Source organism: Mandrillus leucophaeus, unplaced genomic scaffold (genome assembly GCF_000951045.1).
Source record: "Mandrillus leucophaeus isolate KB7577 unplaced genomic scaffold, Mleu.le_1.0 Scaffold211, whole genome shotgun sequence".
NCBI classification, from domain to species: Eukaryota; Metazoa; Chordata; class Mammalia; order Primates; family Cercopithecidae; genus Mandrillus; species Mandrillus leucophaeus.
This window is the reverse complement of record NW_012102155.1, coordinates 1,544,909-1,560,441: the sequence shown is the minus strand read 5'-3', so window position 1 is coordinate 1,560,441 and position 15,533 is coordinate 1,544,909. Positions and strand designations below refer to the sequence as shown.

The 15,533-nt window shown below is 37.7% G+C and overlaps 1 protein-coding gene across 2 annotated transcripts in view; it reads left to right on the top strand.

Moving 5' to 3' along the window:
* Window positions 1–15,533, top strand: part of TBL1XR1 (transducin (beta)-like 1 X-linked receptor 1) — a 180,992-nt gene that overhangs the window by 100,767 nt on the left and 64,692 nt on the right. Inside the window, exon 2 of one of the 2 annotated variants that reach the window (XM_011980364.1) lies at window positions 706–781. The gene's annotated coding sequence lies outside the window, so the exon portion shown is untranslated. Of the gene's footprint in view, window positions 1–692; window positions 782–15,533 lie in introns of those variants that run through there. The other variant, XM_011980363.1, reaches the window with a different exon arrangement.

Here is a 15,533-nt window from a genome sequence, read left to right as displayed (position 1 = left end):
GCCACCACGCACGGCTGATTTTTGTATTTTTAGTAGAGACAGGGTTTCACCATGTTGGCCAGGCTGGTCTCGAATTCCTGACCTCAGGTGATCCGCCTGCCTCAGCCTTCCAAAGTGCTGGGATTACAGGCGTGAGCCACCGCGCCCGGCCATGAAGTATAACTTTTTTATTTATACAGAGGGTTTATGGAATATAATATGCCCTGACTTAGCAATTGAGAAAACTGGATAAGCCCTATAAAATACGTAAAGTCTAAAGAGATCAAAGTTAGTAAGTTTTGATTGAAATTGTTTCTAAACCAATGACATATTTTTCTTTATTATTAAACAGAATATAGAATGCAAGTTTATGTCATTCTTGGTGGCCCATGGTTTTAGATTATGAACATACTAATTGGACCTTAATACAGTAATATTTACGCGAGTTGAGTTGAATTGTGGTGAGACCACTTGTGTGCAGGTTAATCTCTTTGAGTCTCATTTTATTCACTATGCCAACCTCTTATGAACATTCTAAAGACTTGCCAAGTATTAAGCACTCAAAAGTTGCTGCTGTTGTTTATGATAACAATTACTTGAGGGAGAAAGAAATTCACTGGTGGGGACTTTAAAGAATATTTCAAACATGTAACATTTGGTATGGAAAATCTTTTAAACTGAATTTGTTTTAGGGCACATTGAATACTTTACTTTCCTTTTCCTCAGCATCAACAACAGCAACTTGTGATTGGCGGTGACCGGATATTCAGTTGCACATCCCCACATCAATGCACTGCCAATGGTAAGACTCTCCAACTCCCAATGTCAGAGTGTTTATTATTCTCTTGTTTTTAGAATCTTTTGCGAATTTTGAAAGTTTCTCACAATTTGACAAAATACATGTGTTCCCAAGCTAAGTAAGTGTTTTTTTGTTTTTTTTGTTTTTAATTTTTATTCTTTTTAAATATATGTAATTTAAGTTACTTAAAAGTAACTTTTGAATATTTGGTAAAGGAAAAATTGCTACTTTTGAAAATTTCTCTTTTCTTTTCTTTTCTTTCTTTTTCTTCCTGTTTTGAGATGGAGTTTCACTCTTGTCACCCAGACTGGAGTGCAATGGCGTGATCTCGGCTCACTGTAACCTCCGCCTCCCGGGTTAAAGAGATTATCCTGCCTCAGCCTCCCAAGTAGCTGGGATTACAGACATGCACCACCACGCCCAGCTAATTTTTTGTAGTTTTAGTAGGAGACAGGGTTTCACCATGTTGGCCAGACTGGTCTCAAACCCCTGACCTCAGGTGATCCGCCCGCCTGAGCTTCCCAAAGTGCTGGGATTACAGGTGCAAGCCACCGTGTCCAGCTGAAGATTTCTGTGTTCTGTAGTTTTAAAAACATCTTAGCTACAGTCATCAGGATGAAAAATATTGTTATATTGTGATGGTCTTGTGTTTTGTCAAATGAACTATATTTTGTGAATAGTACTTTCTTGTTAGAAATGCAACAGTGGCATTTTGCTCTTCTATTTTTGTCCATCATTTCACTAAAATAGATTGTTTTTGTATATTGCATTTATCTTAATATTTTTTAGTTATGTGCATTTAAATGGCTAGGATTCTACTATTGTAATTAATCATTTTAAGGAGAGTCATTCTTATCTATTTGAGAGGATTTTTAAGAAGTCTTTCACTGTAGAATATAAATGGCAATCATTTGATATAGCAGAAAGACTACTGGACTCTGTGAGAGCTGGCATTTGCTTTATTTCCTGAATATATTATGAATCTTTGACTTTTGGCAGGTACTCTTGTAAATCTTAGATGATGGAATTGGACTTAATTTCTAAGGTTTATTCTAGCTGTATGTCAAGTGCTTATCATTGTTAACTAGAAGTCAGAGTGATTCTCTCTTAAAAAATAATTTCTTACCAAAATAATATTGTTGTTTATTTTGGGGATCAATAAATAGAAGAGAAATGAATTTTTACTTTTTTAAAGAATTAAATAATAACATCTTACATTTATAAATATTTTCTGTAGTTCAGTACCAACAATTTTATTTTTACTAAATTAGGGAGGCAGAGAAACTGATTGAGGTTTATAGAATTTGGTGGGAAATGATGTATCATTCTGAAAGAAAAACTATTAAAAGTTGAGAACCAGAATAAGTGGGTAAGATATTTGTGAAAATATTCCCAGAAATAATTCCTATCGGAGATGGATTGTTTTCAGTATGTTGATAGGAGGAGGATTTTCTCTGTCTAAACTCTTCTGAATTACTGTTGGGAAAAAAAGGTTGACCTCTTCCTTTCCCTGTTCTTTTCCTCTCTCTGCATCCTCCTCACCCTCCTCCCTTTCCTCTCCTTCTCTCTCCTTTTTCTTTTCTCTCTCAGGGGTTGATAGGAAATGTTGAAGAAAATAACATATTCCGCAACCCCCTAAGCCAAGCTTTACCTAGCACAAAGGATGACATGTTTTTTTGTTAATTTATAAAGCACTTGCTGGGGTCTTTGGGTTGCTCTGGTGACTCATTAACCACTAAATCTGCTGTTTCCCAGGGAGCGCTAGAGTTTCTCATGAAAGAAATACATCCATGGTAAATCAACTTTGGTATTTGGAGTGTCTGCTCTTGACTTTTTGTTCACATGAAGTTTTTGTTCAAATGAAGTTCACATTTGAAACCTGTTACTCTTCTTTGTTGTCGGATCCTTGGTATTTGTGGCACGTCTCCCTTGGCAATCAGACCAGTTGGGTATCTGAGATACAGGTGCCTATCCTTAAGTGAAAGTTTTTATGTGCTATTCACAGACTGGTTTTATAACTGCTCATAGACTGCATTGTAAATTAGATCATCCCAAACATGTTTGTCAGTTTTGTTGAAAATCTCTGAAATCATTTTAATATCATCACAGAAGTTTAAGTGTGTATGCATGTGTGTGTATGTATATATGTATGTATGTTAGTGTGTGTGAGAGATGAAGTAGACCAAGATTACAGCAAACTTGCTGACAGTCTAGCTAAGGACAATGAAGCCATTTCTATATATTTGGCCAGATGTGCTAGTAAATTTATAGGTATTGGTTCAAAAATGGTGTGGTTTTCCCATGACCCTCAGAAATGCGATAACGTTCTGGGTTGAACCTGTGCTGTGTAGTATGTCATATTTATTTTCTCTGAAAATGCCAGAATGCTTAGTGGGATTATATACAGTTACCTCTACCACCTCCCTACCTACCCTCAACAGTGTTTTTTTTCTTTTTTCTTTTTTTTTCTTTTTTGAGACGGAGTCTCGCTCTGTCGCCCAGGCTGGAGTGCAGTGGCCGGATCTCAGCTCACTGCAAGCTCCACCTCCTGGGTTTACGCCATTCTCCTGCCTCAGCCTCCCGAGTAGCTGGGACTACAGGCGCCCGCCACCTCGCCCGGCTAAGTTTTTGTATTTTTTAGTAGAGACGGGGTTTCACCGTGTCAGCCAGGATGGTCTCGATCTCCTGACCTCGTGATCCGCCCGTCTCGGCCTCCCAAAGTGCTGGGATGTTTTTTTTCTTTTAAAATTTAAAAAAGTTGATATATAGTAGTTGTACTTATTTTACGGTGCATGCTTTGATACTTGTATAGATATAAAATGATCAAGTTAGGATAAATGGGATATCCATCTCCTCAAACATTTTTATTTCCCTTGTTGATCATTGTTCTTGTTAAAATAATATGAGGGATTCATAACATCCTTTTTTGCCTTCACCCTTCTTTTACCTAGACACAAGTAATTTTAAATCTAATCGCACCTTATGGCCAGGTGCAGTGGCTCATGCCTGTAATACCAGCACTTTGGGGAGGCCGAGGCAGGTGGATCACTTGAGAGATCAGAAGTTCGAGACCAGCCTGGCCAACGTGGTGAAACCCCATCTCTACTAAAAATACAAAAATTAGCCAGGCGTGGTGGCGCACACCTTTAATCTCAGCTGCTTGGGAGGCTGAGGCAAGAGAATCCTTTGAACGTGGGAGGCATAGGTTGCAGTAAGCCACTGCACTCCAGTCTGGCTGACTGAGACACCATCTCAAAAAAAAATTTTTTTTTTGCACCTTAAATCATGATTTATAGCTGCTTTCCTGTATCAAATGTTTTGTAACTACTTTTTTGTAATTATCTCATATTGCATTAGTAGGACCCATTGGCCAGCAGGTGTATATTATTATTTTGACTTTTTATTTATTATTTTTTGAGACAGTCTCACCCTGTTGCCCAGGCTGAAGTGCAGTGGCGTGATCTGTGCTCACTGCAAAACCAAAACTGTATACCCATTAAACAGCACCCACCCTCTCCCACCCCCCTGCAAGTTCCCAACACCCCACTCTCCTCCAAGCCCGTCCTCTGGCAACAACCCTTTTATTTGTTTCTGAGTTTGCTAGATACGTCATACAGGTAGCACCATATAGTATTTGTCTTTTTGAGATTGGCTGCTTTTGTTTAACATAATGATCTGTATTGTAACCTGTGACATTTTTTCCTTGACTTTTTTAAGGCAAAATGAAATTCCATTGTATGTACATACCACATTTTCTTTTTTTTTTGTATTTTTTTTATTTCAATCGGTTTTTGGGGAATAGGTGGTGGTTGGTTACATGGATAAGTTCTTTAGTGGTGATTTCTGAGATTTTGGTGCACTCATCACTGGAGCAGTGTATACTGTGCCCAAAGTATAGTCTTTCATCCCTCTCCATCCCCCACCCTTTCCCCCAGTCCACAAAGTCCATTGTATATTCTTATGCCGTTGCGTCCTCCTCATTGCTTAGCTCCCACTTATGAGTGAGAACATGCAATGTTATGGTTTTCATTCCTGAGTTACTTCACTTAGAATAATGGTCTCTCATTCCATCCAGGTTGCTACGAATGCCATTATTCCATTCCTTCTTATGACTGAATAGTATTCCATGGTGTATATACACATACCACAATTTCTTTATCCACTTGTTGATTGATGGGCTGTTTCCATAGTTTTGTAGTTGCAAATTGTGCTGCTATAAACATGCGTGTGCAAGTATCTGTTTCGTATAATGACTTCTTTTTCTCTGGGTAGACAGCCAGTAGTGGGATTACTTGATCAAATGGTAGTTCTACTTTTAGTTCTTTAAGGAATCTCCACGCTGGTGTCCTTAGTGGTTGTACTAGTTTACATTCCCACCAGCAGTGTAAGTGTTCCCTTTTCACCACATCCATGCCAACGTCTATTATTTTTTCATTTTTTGATTACAGCCGTTCTTGCAGGAGTAAGGTGGCATCACATTGTGGTTTTGATTTGCATTTCTCTTATTTTTAGTGATACTGAGTATTTTTTCATGCGTTTGTTGGTCATTTGTATTTCTTCTTTTGAAAATTGTCTATTCATGTCCTTAGCCCACTTTTTTTTTATGGGATTATTTGTTTTTTTCTTGCTGCTTTGAGTTCCTTGTAGATTCTGGATCTACAGAATCTTTGTTGGATGCATGGATTGTGGAGATTTTCTCTCACTCTGTGAGTTGTCTGTTTTCTCTGCTGATTGTTTCTTTTGCCGTGCAGAAGCTTTTTAGTTAATAATTAAGTCCCATCTTAATTTATCTTTGTTTTTGTTGCATTTGCTTTGGGGTTCTTGGTCATGAAGTTGTTGCCCAAGCTAGTGTCTAGAAGGGTTTTTTCAATGTTATCTTCTAGAATTTTTATGGGTTCAGGTGTTAGATTTAACTCTTGGATCCATCTTGAGTTCATTTTTGTGTAAGGTGAGAAATGAGGATACAGTTTCCTTCTTCTATGTGTGGCTTGCCAGTTCTCCCAGCACCATTCATTGAATAGGGTGTCCTATCCCCACTTTGTGTTTTTGTTTGCTTGGTCGAAGATCAGTTGACTGTAAGTATTTGGCTTTATTTTTGGGTTCCCTGTTCTGTTCCATTGGCCTATATGCCCATTTTTATACCAGTACCATGCTGCTTTGGTGACTATGGCCTTATAGTATAGTTCGAGGTCAGGTAATGTTTATGACTCCAAATTGGTTATTTTGGCTTAGTCTTGCTTTGGCTATGTGGGCTCTTCTCTGATTCCATAGGATTTTAGGACTGTTTTTTGTATTTCTGTGAAGAATGTTGGCAGTATTTTGATGGGAATTGCATTGAATTTGTAGATTGCTTTTGGCAGTATGGTCATTTTCAAAATACTGATTCTACCCACCCATGAACTTGGGATGTGTTTCTATTTGTGTCATCTGTGATTCCTTTCAGCAGTGTTTTTTAGTTTTCCTTGTAGAGGTCTTTCATCTCCTTGGTTAGCTATATTCCTAAGTATTTTATTTTATTTTTGCAGCTACTACAATAGCTGTAAAAGGGAGTTCTTGATTTGATTCTCCACTTGGTCACTGTTGATGTGTATATTAATTTTGTATCTTGAAACTTTGCTGAATTCATTTTATCACTTCTAGGAGCTTTTTGGAGGAGTCTTTAGGGTTTTCTAGGTATACAATCATATTATCAGCAGACAGCAACAGTTTGCCTTCCTCTTTACCGATTTGGATGCCCTTGATGTCTTTTCTTGTCTGATTGCTCTGGCTAGGACTTCCAGTAAGTACTGTGTTCAATGGAAGTCATACCACATTTTCTTTATCCATTCATTTGTTGGTAGACATTTGGGTTGCTTCTACCTTTTGGCTATTATGAATAGTCTTGCTTTGAACATGGATGTGCAAATCTCTTTGACATGTTGATTTCAACTCTTTTTAGAACTGGAATTCTTTTTGGGATCTCAGAACAGGGATTGCTGGATCATATGGTAATTCTAGGGTTCCCCCCCGCCCCCTTGAAAAAGTTCTGTACTCCTTCCAGAGCAGCAGCACCATTTTACATCCCTACCAACAGTACAACAGGGTTCTACACACTGGACATTTACTGTTTGTTTGCTAGTGCCTATCCTAATGGATGTGAGGTGTTGACAATAATTTAACACTACCAACTGTCTACTTAGCTTTGATTTTTCTGAACTACTCCTAATATGTTTTTACAGAATCAACAAAACTTACACATTACGTTTGGTTACTGGGTATAGCTTATGCTTCTACCTATTTTTTCCCTTTTATTTGTCCTGTGAAGTTTTCTACATTCTGTATTTTATTTATTGGATTTCTATAGTATAAGGTTAATCTTTTCCTTATATTGGTGGTTGTAGCTAACGGCTTCATCTAATTAATTAAGATTAATCTAATCTTAATTTAGGTTTTTTTCCTTTATTATTTTGAGAGGTTGGGGTGGCAGAATATTTCACAGGTGGTGCTAAATATAGATGGAATACCTCTAATCTGAAATGCTCCAACATCTGAAATCTTTTGAGCACTAACACAGCACTCAAAGGAAATGCTCATTGGAGCATTTTGGATTTCACATTTTCAGATTGGGAGTACTAAACTGTTACACTGCAGATATTTCAAAATCTGAAAAACTTGTGGTCCCAATCATTTTAGATAAAGGACACTCACTGTATGCTTGCATAAAGAAGCACCTAATGTTTGTTTTTTATTCCTGACAGTAGGCGACATTAATGATCATTCCTAGAACCATTATTTTCATGAGGGCAAAGAAAATGTTGATATTCCAGTTATATCAAGCTTTTATTATATGTAACATTTCTATAAAGAGAAACTTTCCCTAACAGATATTTCATTACTCTGTGGCACAGATTGCACAAAGGCATATGAAATGCATGATTCTTTCCTTTATTTACCAGTTTTCAAAGTACTGAGTTGTTTCCTGGAAGCCTTTCTAGGGTTCTTGAATACCTTTCTAAGTAACAAGTGAGGATTTTTTTGAGTTATTGTGAGCTTGTGGATTTAAGCATTTGATATGTTTTATTGCACTGTAGTTTGTATTCTTACTGATGTCATTCCCTTGGCCAAAAGAGCCTTTTCAAGTTTACTTCTGAGTCTTTTTTGATGTGACTCTAGTATTCTCTCTCTGGTAACTTCCTTGCTTTCTGACAAAACAAGATGTTGGCCAAAGCTCATCTTGTACGTGTCCTTTGTTGGTCCTCAGATCAGCTATGTCTCTAAGAAGTCCTGATTCCTTTTAGTGAAAAAGAATATTTATATATTTATGTTATATAATATGCAATACTTAATATGTAAACATAATAGAAAGTAATACATTAAACAAAGAGTATAAAAAATAGAGTACATGTACTTTATAAGTACTTTAAGTACATGTAAATATAAAAATAAACATAATATAAAATTATACATATTTTTACATTTATAAATGTATATTTAACCAGTATGAGTAGTGACTATCGTTTTCATTTTTCTTTTTTTGTCCACGTCTCAGTGGGATTACAGCTAAGTATTACGTTTTAAAGTAAGTCCTCATGTGTAATCCGCCCCCTGCCTACCACCAGTTTGATACATAGTTGGGTCAACTTGTCCTTTCTCTCCCCTATCTCCCCAATTCCTGCTCCCCTTCCCCTTTTCTTCTTCTCTTCCCCTCTCCCTCTTTTCTTTTTCTCTCTTTTCTCCTTTTCTTTTCAACACTGTGTCATTCAGTCACCCAGGTAGGAGTGCAGTGGCGTGATTGTGGTTCACTGCAGCCCTGCCCTTCTGGGCTCAATTGATTCTCCCACCTCCACCTCCCAAAGTAGCTGGGACCACAAGTGCGTGCCACCATGCCTGGCTAATTTTTTTTACTGTTCTGTTCTGTTCTGTTCTGTTCTGTTATGTTACGTTATGTTATTTTGAGACGGAGTCTCGCTCTGTCGCCCGGCTGGAGTGCAGTGGTGCCATTTTGGCTCACTGCAACCTCCGCCTCAATCGTTCAAGCAATTCTGCTGCCTCAGCCTCCTGAGTAACTGGGACTACAGGTGCATGCTGCCATGCCCAGCTAATTTTTGCATTTTTAATAGAGATGGGGTTTCACCATGTTGTTCAGGATGGTCTCTTTCCTGACCTCGTGATCTACCCGCCTCAGTCTCCCAAAGTGTTTGGATTACAGGCATGAGCTACCGCACCTGGCCAACTTTTTTTTTTTTTTTTTTAAAGTAGAAACAGTGTCTCCCTGTGTTGCCCAGGCTGGTCTTGAACTCCTGGGCTCAAGCAATCCTCCTGGCCTCAATCTGCTAAAGTGCTGGGATTACAGGCCTGAGCCACTGTGCCGAAGCCAGGCCAATTTGTTTCATTTTATTTTTAGTATTTAGAATTTAAAATATTTGTTTTAATTTTGTTTTATAATCCTAGGAAACATACCACTTCAAAGTGAGATACATTCTTCCTCCTTTTGTAAGTAACCAAGTTACTTACAAAAATCAAACTATTTTTTATCTTGCTCAAATGTAAACAAATACATACGTATTCTTAAATATTCTGGAGATCACTTCATAGCAGGACGTAGATATAGTCTTTTTTTTTTTTTTTGAGACAGAGTCTTGCTCTGTCGCCCAGGCTGGAGTGCAGTGGCCGGATCTCGGCTCACTGCAAGCTCCGCCTCCCGGGTTCACGCCATTCTCCTGCCTCAGCCTCCCGAGTAGCTGAGACTACAGGCGCCCGCCACCTCGCCCGGCTAGCTTTTTGTATTTTTTAGTAGAGATGGGGTTTCACCCTGTTAGCCAGGATGGGATATAGTCTTTATTCATTGTTTTACAGCTGCATTCTACTCTGTTACACAGATAGCTATTTCAAGAGTGGAAGTTTTTAGATAGCATGAAATGTGGGTGTCAATTTGCCAAATTCCCTTCTGTAAAGCATTATGCCATCTTATGTTCCTTCCAGCAATATATGAGGTTCCCTTTTTCCCTTTGATACGTATTTGTCTTTTAATCTGATAGGTTAGAAATAGTATTTCACTATGGTTCTAATTTGCATATTTTCATTTATTTTATAGTTGTTTGCTAGTTTATTTTGGAACTGTTTGCATATCTTTTTCTTTGAACTGTTCCAAAGATAGATTCTTACTTTGCAGAAAAGTCTACCAACTATATTGATCAATCCCTTGAGCCCTTCTATTTCCTCTTGTTCTGATTGTATAGTCATCCCACAACTTCTAAAAATTAATTTGGTTTAACAACAGGACTCTTCCACAAAGAATGGAATGATGCTGAGCAGTTCTCATAGGTTTGATTCCTGAGGAACCAGACCCTTGATTATAACCCTTTGTTGGAAAGGTGGATCTAGAAAGTTCCTGTGGGGAAGCCAGAAAGGGAAAAGGAGGCTGATACCGAGTGCCTGAAAGACTAATATTTTTGTGCAATTGGACTCAAATCATGTGGCAGCCTCGGGGGACAGTGTAGAACATGTCTGTTTTTCCACCCAAGGGGCAAGGAACCTGGGTTACTTTGTCACCTAACCCCCATTCCTTAGTCAGCGAGTTAGGCTTTGCAGAGGGCAAGGCAGCAGCTCCTGACCTGCTGTTTGGCCTCAGGGTGCTTTGCAGTAAAAAACTACCCAGCTGCTCAGGAAAGTTGAGTGATGAGGGAATGTGGGCTGGGCCTTGCCGGCCTCTTCTGCATCAATGAATATTCTAGTCTACTGGGAGTTACATTTCTCAGTGTAATTAGTAAATCACCTCTTTCACTCATAAACCGCCCTGCTGTATTTTGTTAACATCTCTTATCTCATAACTTGATTATTCTTAACCGAAAGAAGTTATGACTTGCCAGACTGAAGACAAGACCTCAAGGAGTTGTGACCCTGCCAACAGGTTGCTGCCAGGAAAGAGTGTGGTGCATAGCGAGGAGTCAGTGATTATTACCTACTTATAAATGTAGCATCAGTAAATTAATTGGTTCTATTTACTGTAGGAAAGTTTATTGTTACTATTTTCATTTTTAATCTTTTACCATCATGATTCGGAAGTGGCATTATTAAATGTGAAGAAAGAATGACATTGTCACATGATATCGTGTGAACCATTTTCATTTCGTTGAGAATGTATGCCTGTCATTAGAGGCTGAAATAACTGACCCTAAAATGGAAGCCGGGAAAGACTGTGGTATCACGTGAAAGGCAGAGAAAGCTTGGATTTTTACATGGATTTAATCTTTATACAGGTTGAGCATTGGTTATCCTAAACACTTGGGACCATAGTATTTCAGATTTCATATTTAGTTAGATTTCGGAATATTTGCATATCTGTAATGAGATATCTTGGGGATAGGATCCAAGTCTAAACACAAAGTTCATTTATGTTTTATGTACTCCTTATATATATAGCCTGAGGGCAATTTTATACAGTATTTTAAATAATTTTGTGCATGAACCAGAATTTTGACTGTGACTTGTCGTATGAGATCAAGTGTGGAATCTTCTGCTTGTGGCGTTATATCACTGCTCCAAAAATTGCAGATATTGGAACATTCTGGATTTTGGATTTTTGGATTGGGGTGCTCAATTTATATTAACTGTAATATAGGGAGTTAGTTCACTATTAATGGTGAATTAGTATTTTTATTTTACAACATTGTTCATGTTTCAAATAATTTTGCTGTCCTTTCTATAAATTCTCAGTGTAGGCACTATTCAACCAGGAATAAAATACTAGCTCTCTTATCTCGAGAAACACAGAGTAGTATGAGAGCAACGGCATACACCCACAATAGAGGGATAGATGTTTAACACGGTAATGTTAAAACAAAAGGTGTCCTATCACTGAATATTATCTGGCTGACTTTTAAGTTTCCTAATTTTCTTCGGGTGTACTATATTAAATTTGGTCTGACTAGATTTTGACTATTCGTGGTTGGACAGCATGGTCCAATATAACCATAAAATTGGAAACCGAAGGCCATTTCTTATTTCAGTGGTATATTGAAGCCATTTGAAGACTTCCCCCCTTCCCGTTCTTTTTTCTTTTCATTCATCCATCCATCCAGTGGATAATATTGCATGATTTAAACAAAAATTTTTGCTTGAGAGACAAATTAACATTATAAAGTTAGTTTGTAAAGGACAGGAACTTCTAGTTTTATACAGGTTCTATTGGTTTGCTTCTTCAACTTCTGTCCTGTTTCTTAAGCCACTTAATTTTAGTTATATCTTTTCATTTTAATCCTGGTTCATAGGAACAGATATCCTTCCCCATGCCTGTTTTCTCTCTTTTCCTGTGATTTACTAGCACCCGTAAGGAGGGTCTTTAAAACAAAAAGGTTGGAATGCTAAAGTTCTTCCTTCACAATCCTCTATATATTAGGCATTCATTTCCTGTCAGGTGTTTATTTGGATCATTTTTTATTGCAACCTGATATTTTTAAAAAAGTGACTTAGAGCCTAAGGGCTTGTGATTATAGAACAGATTACATAGAGGTACTTTAAACGTGTAAGGGAAAAATGCCCAAAACCGTTTTGATTAGTTTAATTTTTTTTTTTTAAGTAAATGAATGAGTGAAAATCAACCCCAAAATGGAAGGGTTAGTATAGTTGACCCTTGAACAACACAGGTGTGGACTATGTGGGTTCACTTTTACTTGGTTTTTTAAAAATAAAAATTAGATCTAGTATGCCTGCCTTTCCTGCCTGTCCTTCCACCTCTTCTACCTCTCCCATCCCTCAGACAGCAAAACCAACTTCTCCTCAGCCTTGTGAAGAGGATGAGGACCTTCAGAATGATTCACTTCCATTTAATGAATGGTAAATATATTTTCCTTACGATTTTTTAAATAACCTTTTCTCTAACTTCTTTTATTGTAAGAATACAATATCTAATACCTACAACATGTAAGATGTGTGTGTTTTCGTTATTAGTAAGGCTTCTGGTCATAACTAGGTTGTTAGTAGTTAGGTTTTTGGGAGGTCAGAAGTTATATGTGGATTTTTGATTGGCTGGGTTGACACCCTTAACTCCTGCTTTGGACAAGGGTCAACTGTATATGTTCTGTCATAGAGAGGTAGTTATCTTACTTAAATATTGCTGTAACCATGTAAAGTTGTTAGTATCTGTTTTATTGGTGAGAAATCCATTTTTTTTCTTAAAAACAATTGTGTGTTCTAATTATAGTAGAGAGATGAAAATTTATTTCAGAAAACAGACTTCCATTGCTCCAACCCTATGCCATGTAACAGGGCAGACGCTTTCATTACCACCTGAACATACAGCTTGTGTATGTATGTATGTATGTAAGACAGGCTACCCATATTGAGACACCTTGGCCCTTGTTTGCTATTGGCTCCCCTCCCCAACCATTTCACTTCTATACTTAGACTTATCCAATATGGTAACCACTGGAAATACGTAGCTGTTGAACACTTGGAAATATGACTAGTCAGAATTGAGATGTGCTGTAAATGTAAAATGCATGCTGGATTTTGAAGACTTAATTTTTTTGTTTTTTAAGTAAAATATCTCAATTTTAAAATATTGATTATAAGAAATTATAATATTCCAGATATATTTGGTTACATAAAATATTAGAATAAATTCTGCCTGTTTCTTAACTTTTTCATGTGGCTACTAGATAATTTAAAGCTTACGTGTGTGGACTTGGCCAGTGCTAATATCTGGGGAGACTGGAATGACTTTTGAGGGTTCCTAAAATTAGATATTGGGACTATGTTACAAAGCTAAGTAAGTTCTATTGAGTTTAATCCTCATTTTACAAATGAAGAACTAATGTTTAGAGAATTGATTCCATTACAGAACCAAGACTTGAACTGTATCTCCTCATTTGCACTCCAGGATTCTTTTAAATTTTGTGTAACACAGATTGTATAGAGGTGAATCATGAGAGTTTTCAGTGGACCTCAGGCACCCATAGAATAATAAGGTTGAAGGCATCTTGATAATGACAGGTCTCTAGATTTTTTTCATTACTTTTGAGAGCTAAAGGCATTTGTTATTTTGGAAAAATTTTCTTTTATTAAAACTTAGAATTTTATTATCATCTATGTTGTAATCTCTTATTCAGGAAGATCAAATTTTTGCTATCATTTTTCTATACTTCCTATTGTCTTAGAATTTTTTCCCATATTTTTTCAATCATAAAGTTTCCATTTGGTTCTTTTTTTATAGTGTCTACTTCTGAGAACTTGTCTTTCGTGTCCCTTCACGGACATCTTTGAGAATTCTGACACCTGGATCATCTTAGGATTAGTATCTGTTATTTTCTTTTCCTTTGAGAATGATCAGATTTTCTTCATCTGTACCATTCCTAGAGAATGTTGTTGTTTTTAAATGAAAGCAGGCAATTAACATCCATAGGCTCAGACTCCCAAATTCTGTGGCACCCGTGGGCAGTGGTTCCAACATCGGTTCAGTTTTCAAAGTCTTTGCTAAGCTACTTTGAGTCTGCTTCCTGAATGAGCCTCTGAGGAGTTAGTATGGAACCTGAAGGTGATTTGTGCCTTCAGTTCTCAAGACCTTTGTAGTGCTTCTTTAGGTATGTTCCACATGCACATCTTGGGATGAATTTGGAACTTGTGTTGGTTCATAGGAAGAATTACAGGATCCACTTCTCCAGTTCTCTCTTAGGGATTTTTTCTTATGCTCTTCAGTTCCTGGAGGCCTCATTTCTGGTTTAGTTTGGCTTTTTTGATTGAAAGAAACTGGCTCAATCTAGCTGGTAAGCGTTGCGGGGAACACCAAAAAAGTAGGCCAATTATAGTGTTGAACAAGTGTGCTCAGAAGAATAGTAGAGAGTTATATAATTCCACAAATGGAGTAGGGGCTCCTATGGAACAAATCCTCCCACAAATAGTAACTACAATCTCTGGACAACATATGAAAAACAAACATTATGAGGACACCCTAGAACAAACCTGAAACAAGTAGAAGCCAGACTGGATTGGAGTCTCATGAGAATGGCGTTGGAGTTTCCTGTTATTGACAGATCTTTGCCTGGGGACAAGTTCCCTTTGGCAGAGGAACTAGAGAATTGTTCAGAACTAACGCTGCACTGCAGAGTAATGGAGTCCAGCACGGGGAAGGAGGAAATCCAGGAAGAAAATACCCATAGAGGTGGAGTACCAAATTTGGTTTATAAACTCTGCTAAAATATGGGGTTGACCCCTAAACTGGAAACCATTCAGGTGTCTATAAACCAAGAAAATGGATTATCAAGTTGCTGTATGTGTACAATGGAATACTACTAAGCAATAGGAAGGAACCAAGGCGTTGATGTCTGCAGCAACTTGGATTAATCTCTAAAACATTATGCTGACTGAATGTAGTCTTACACAAAACAAGCCATCATATGTGATTCTGTATATATGATGTCCTAAAACCATACAGAACTCATCTATTGTGCATGTGGGGTAGGGCAGGCAAAACGAAGTTATGAAGGGGAAAGATGAAGAGGTTGGCAGGTGGTAGGAATGAGTGGTGAGGAAGGGGATTAAGTGGAGAAGTGCATGTGGCAGCTTTCTAAGGTGTTGGCAATGTTCTGTGTTCCGTTAGGGATTTACGTTACTCAGGTACATAACATTTGTCAAAACTTACTGAATGGTATAGCCAGTATACGTCCATTGTATTTTGTGTAAGTCTTTTCTTCTTTTCCCTTCCCTTCCCCCTTCCGTTCCCTTCCCTTCCCCCTTCTCTTTCCTTCCCCCTTCCCTTCCCTTCCCCCTTCCCTTCCCT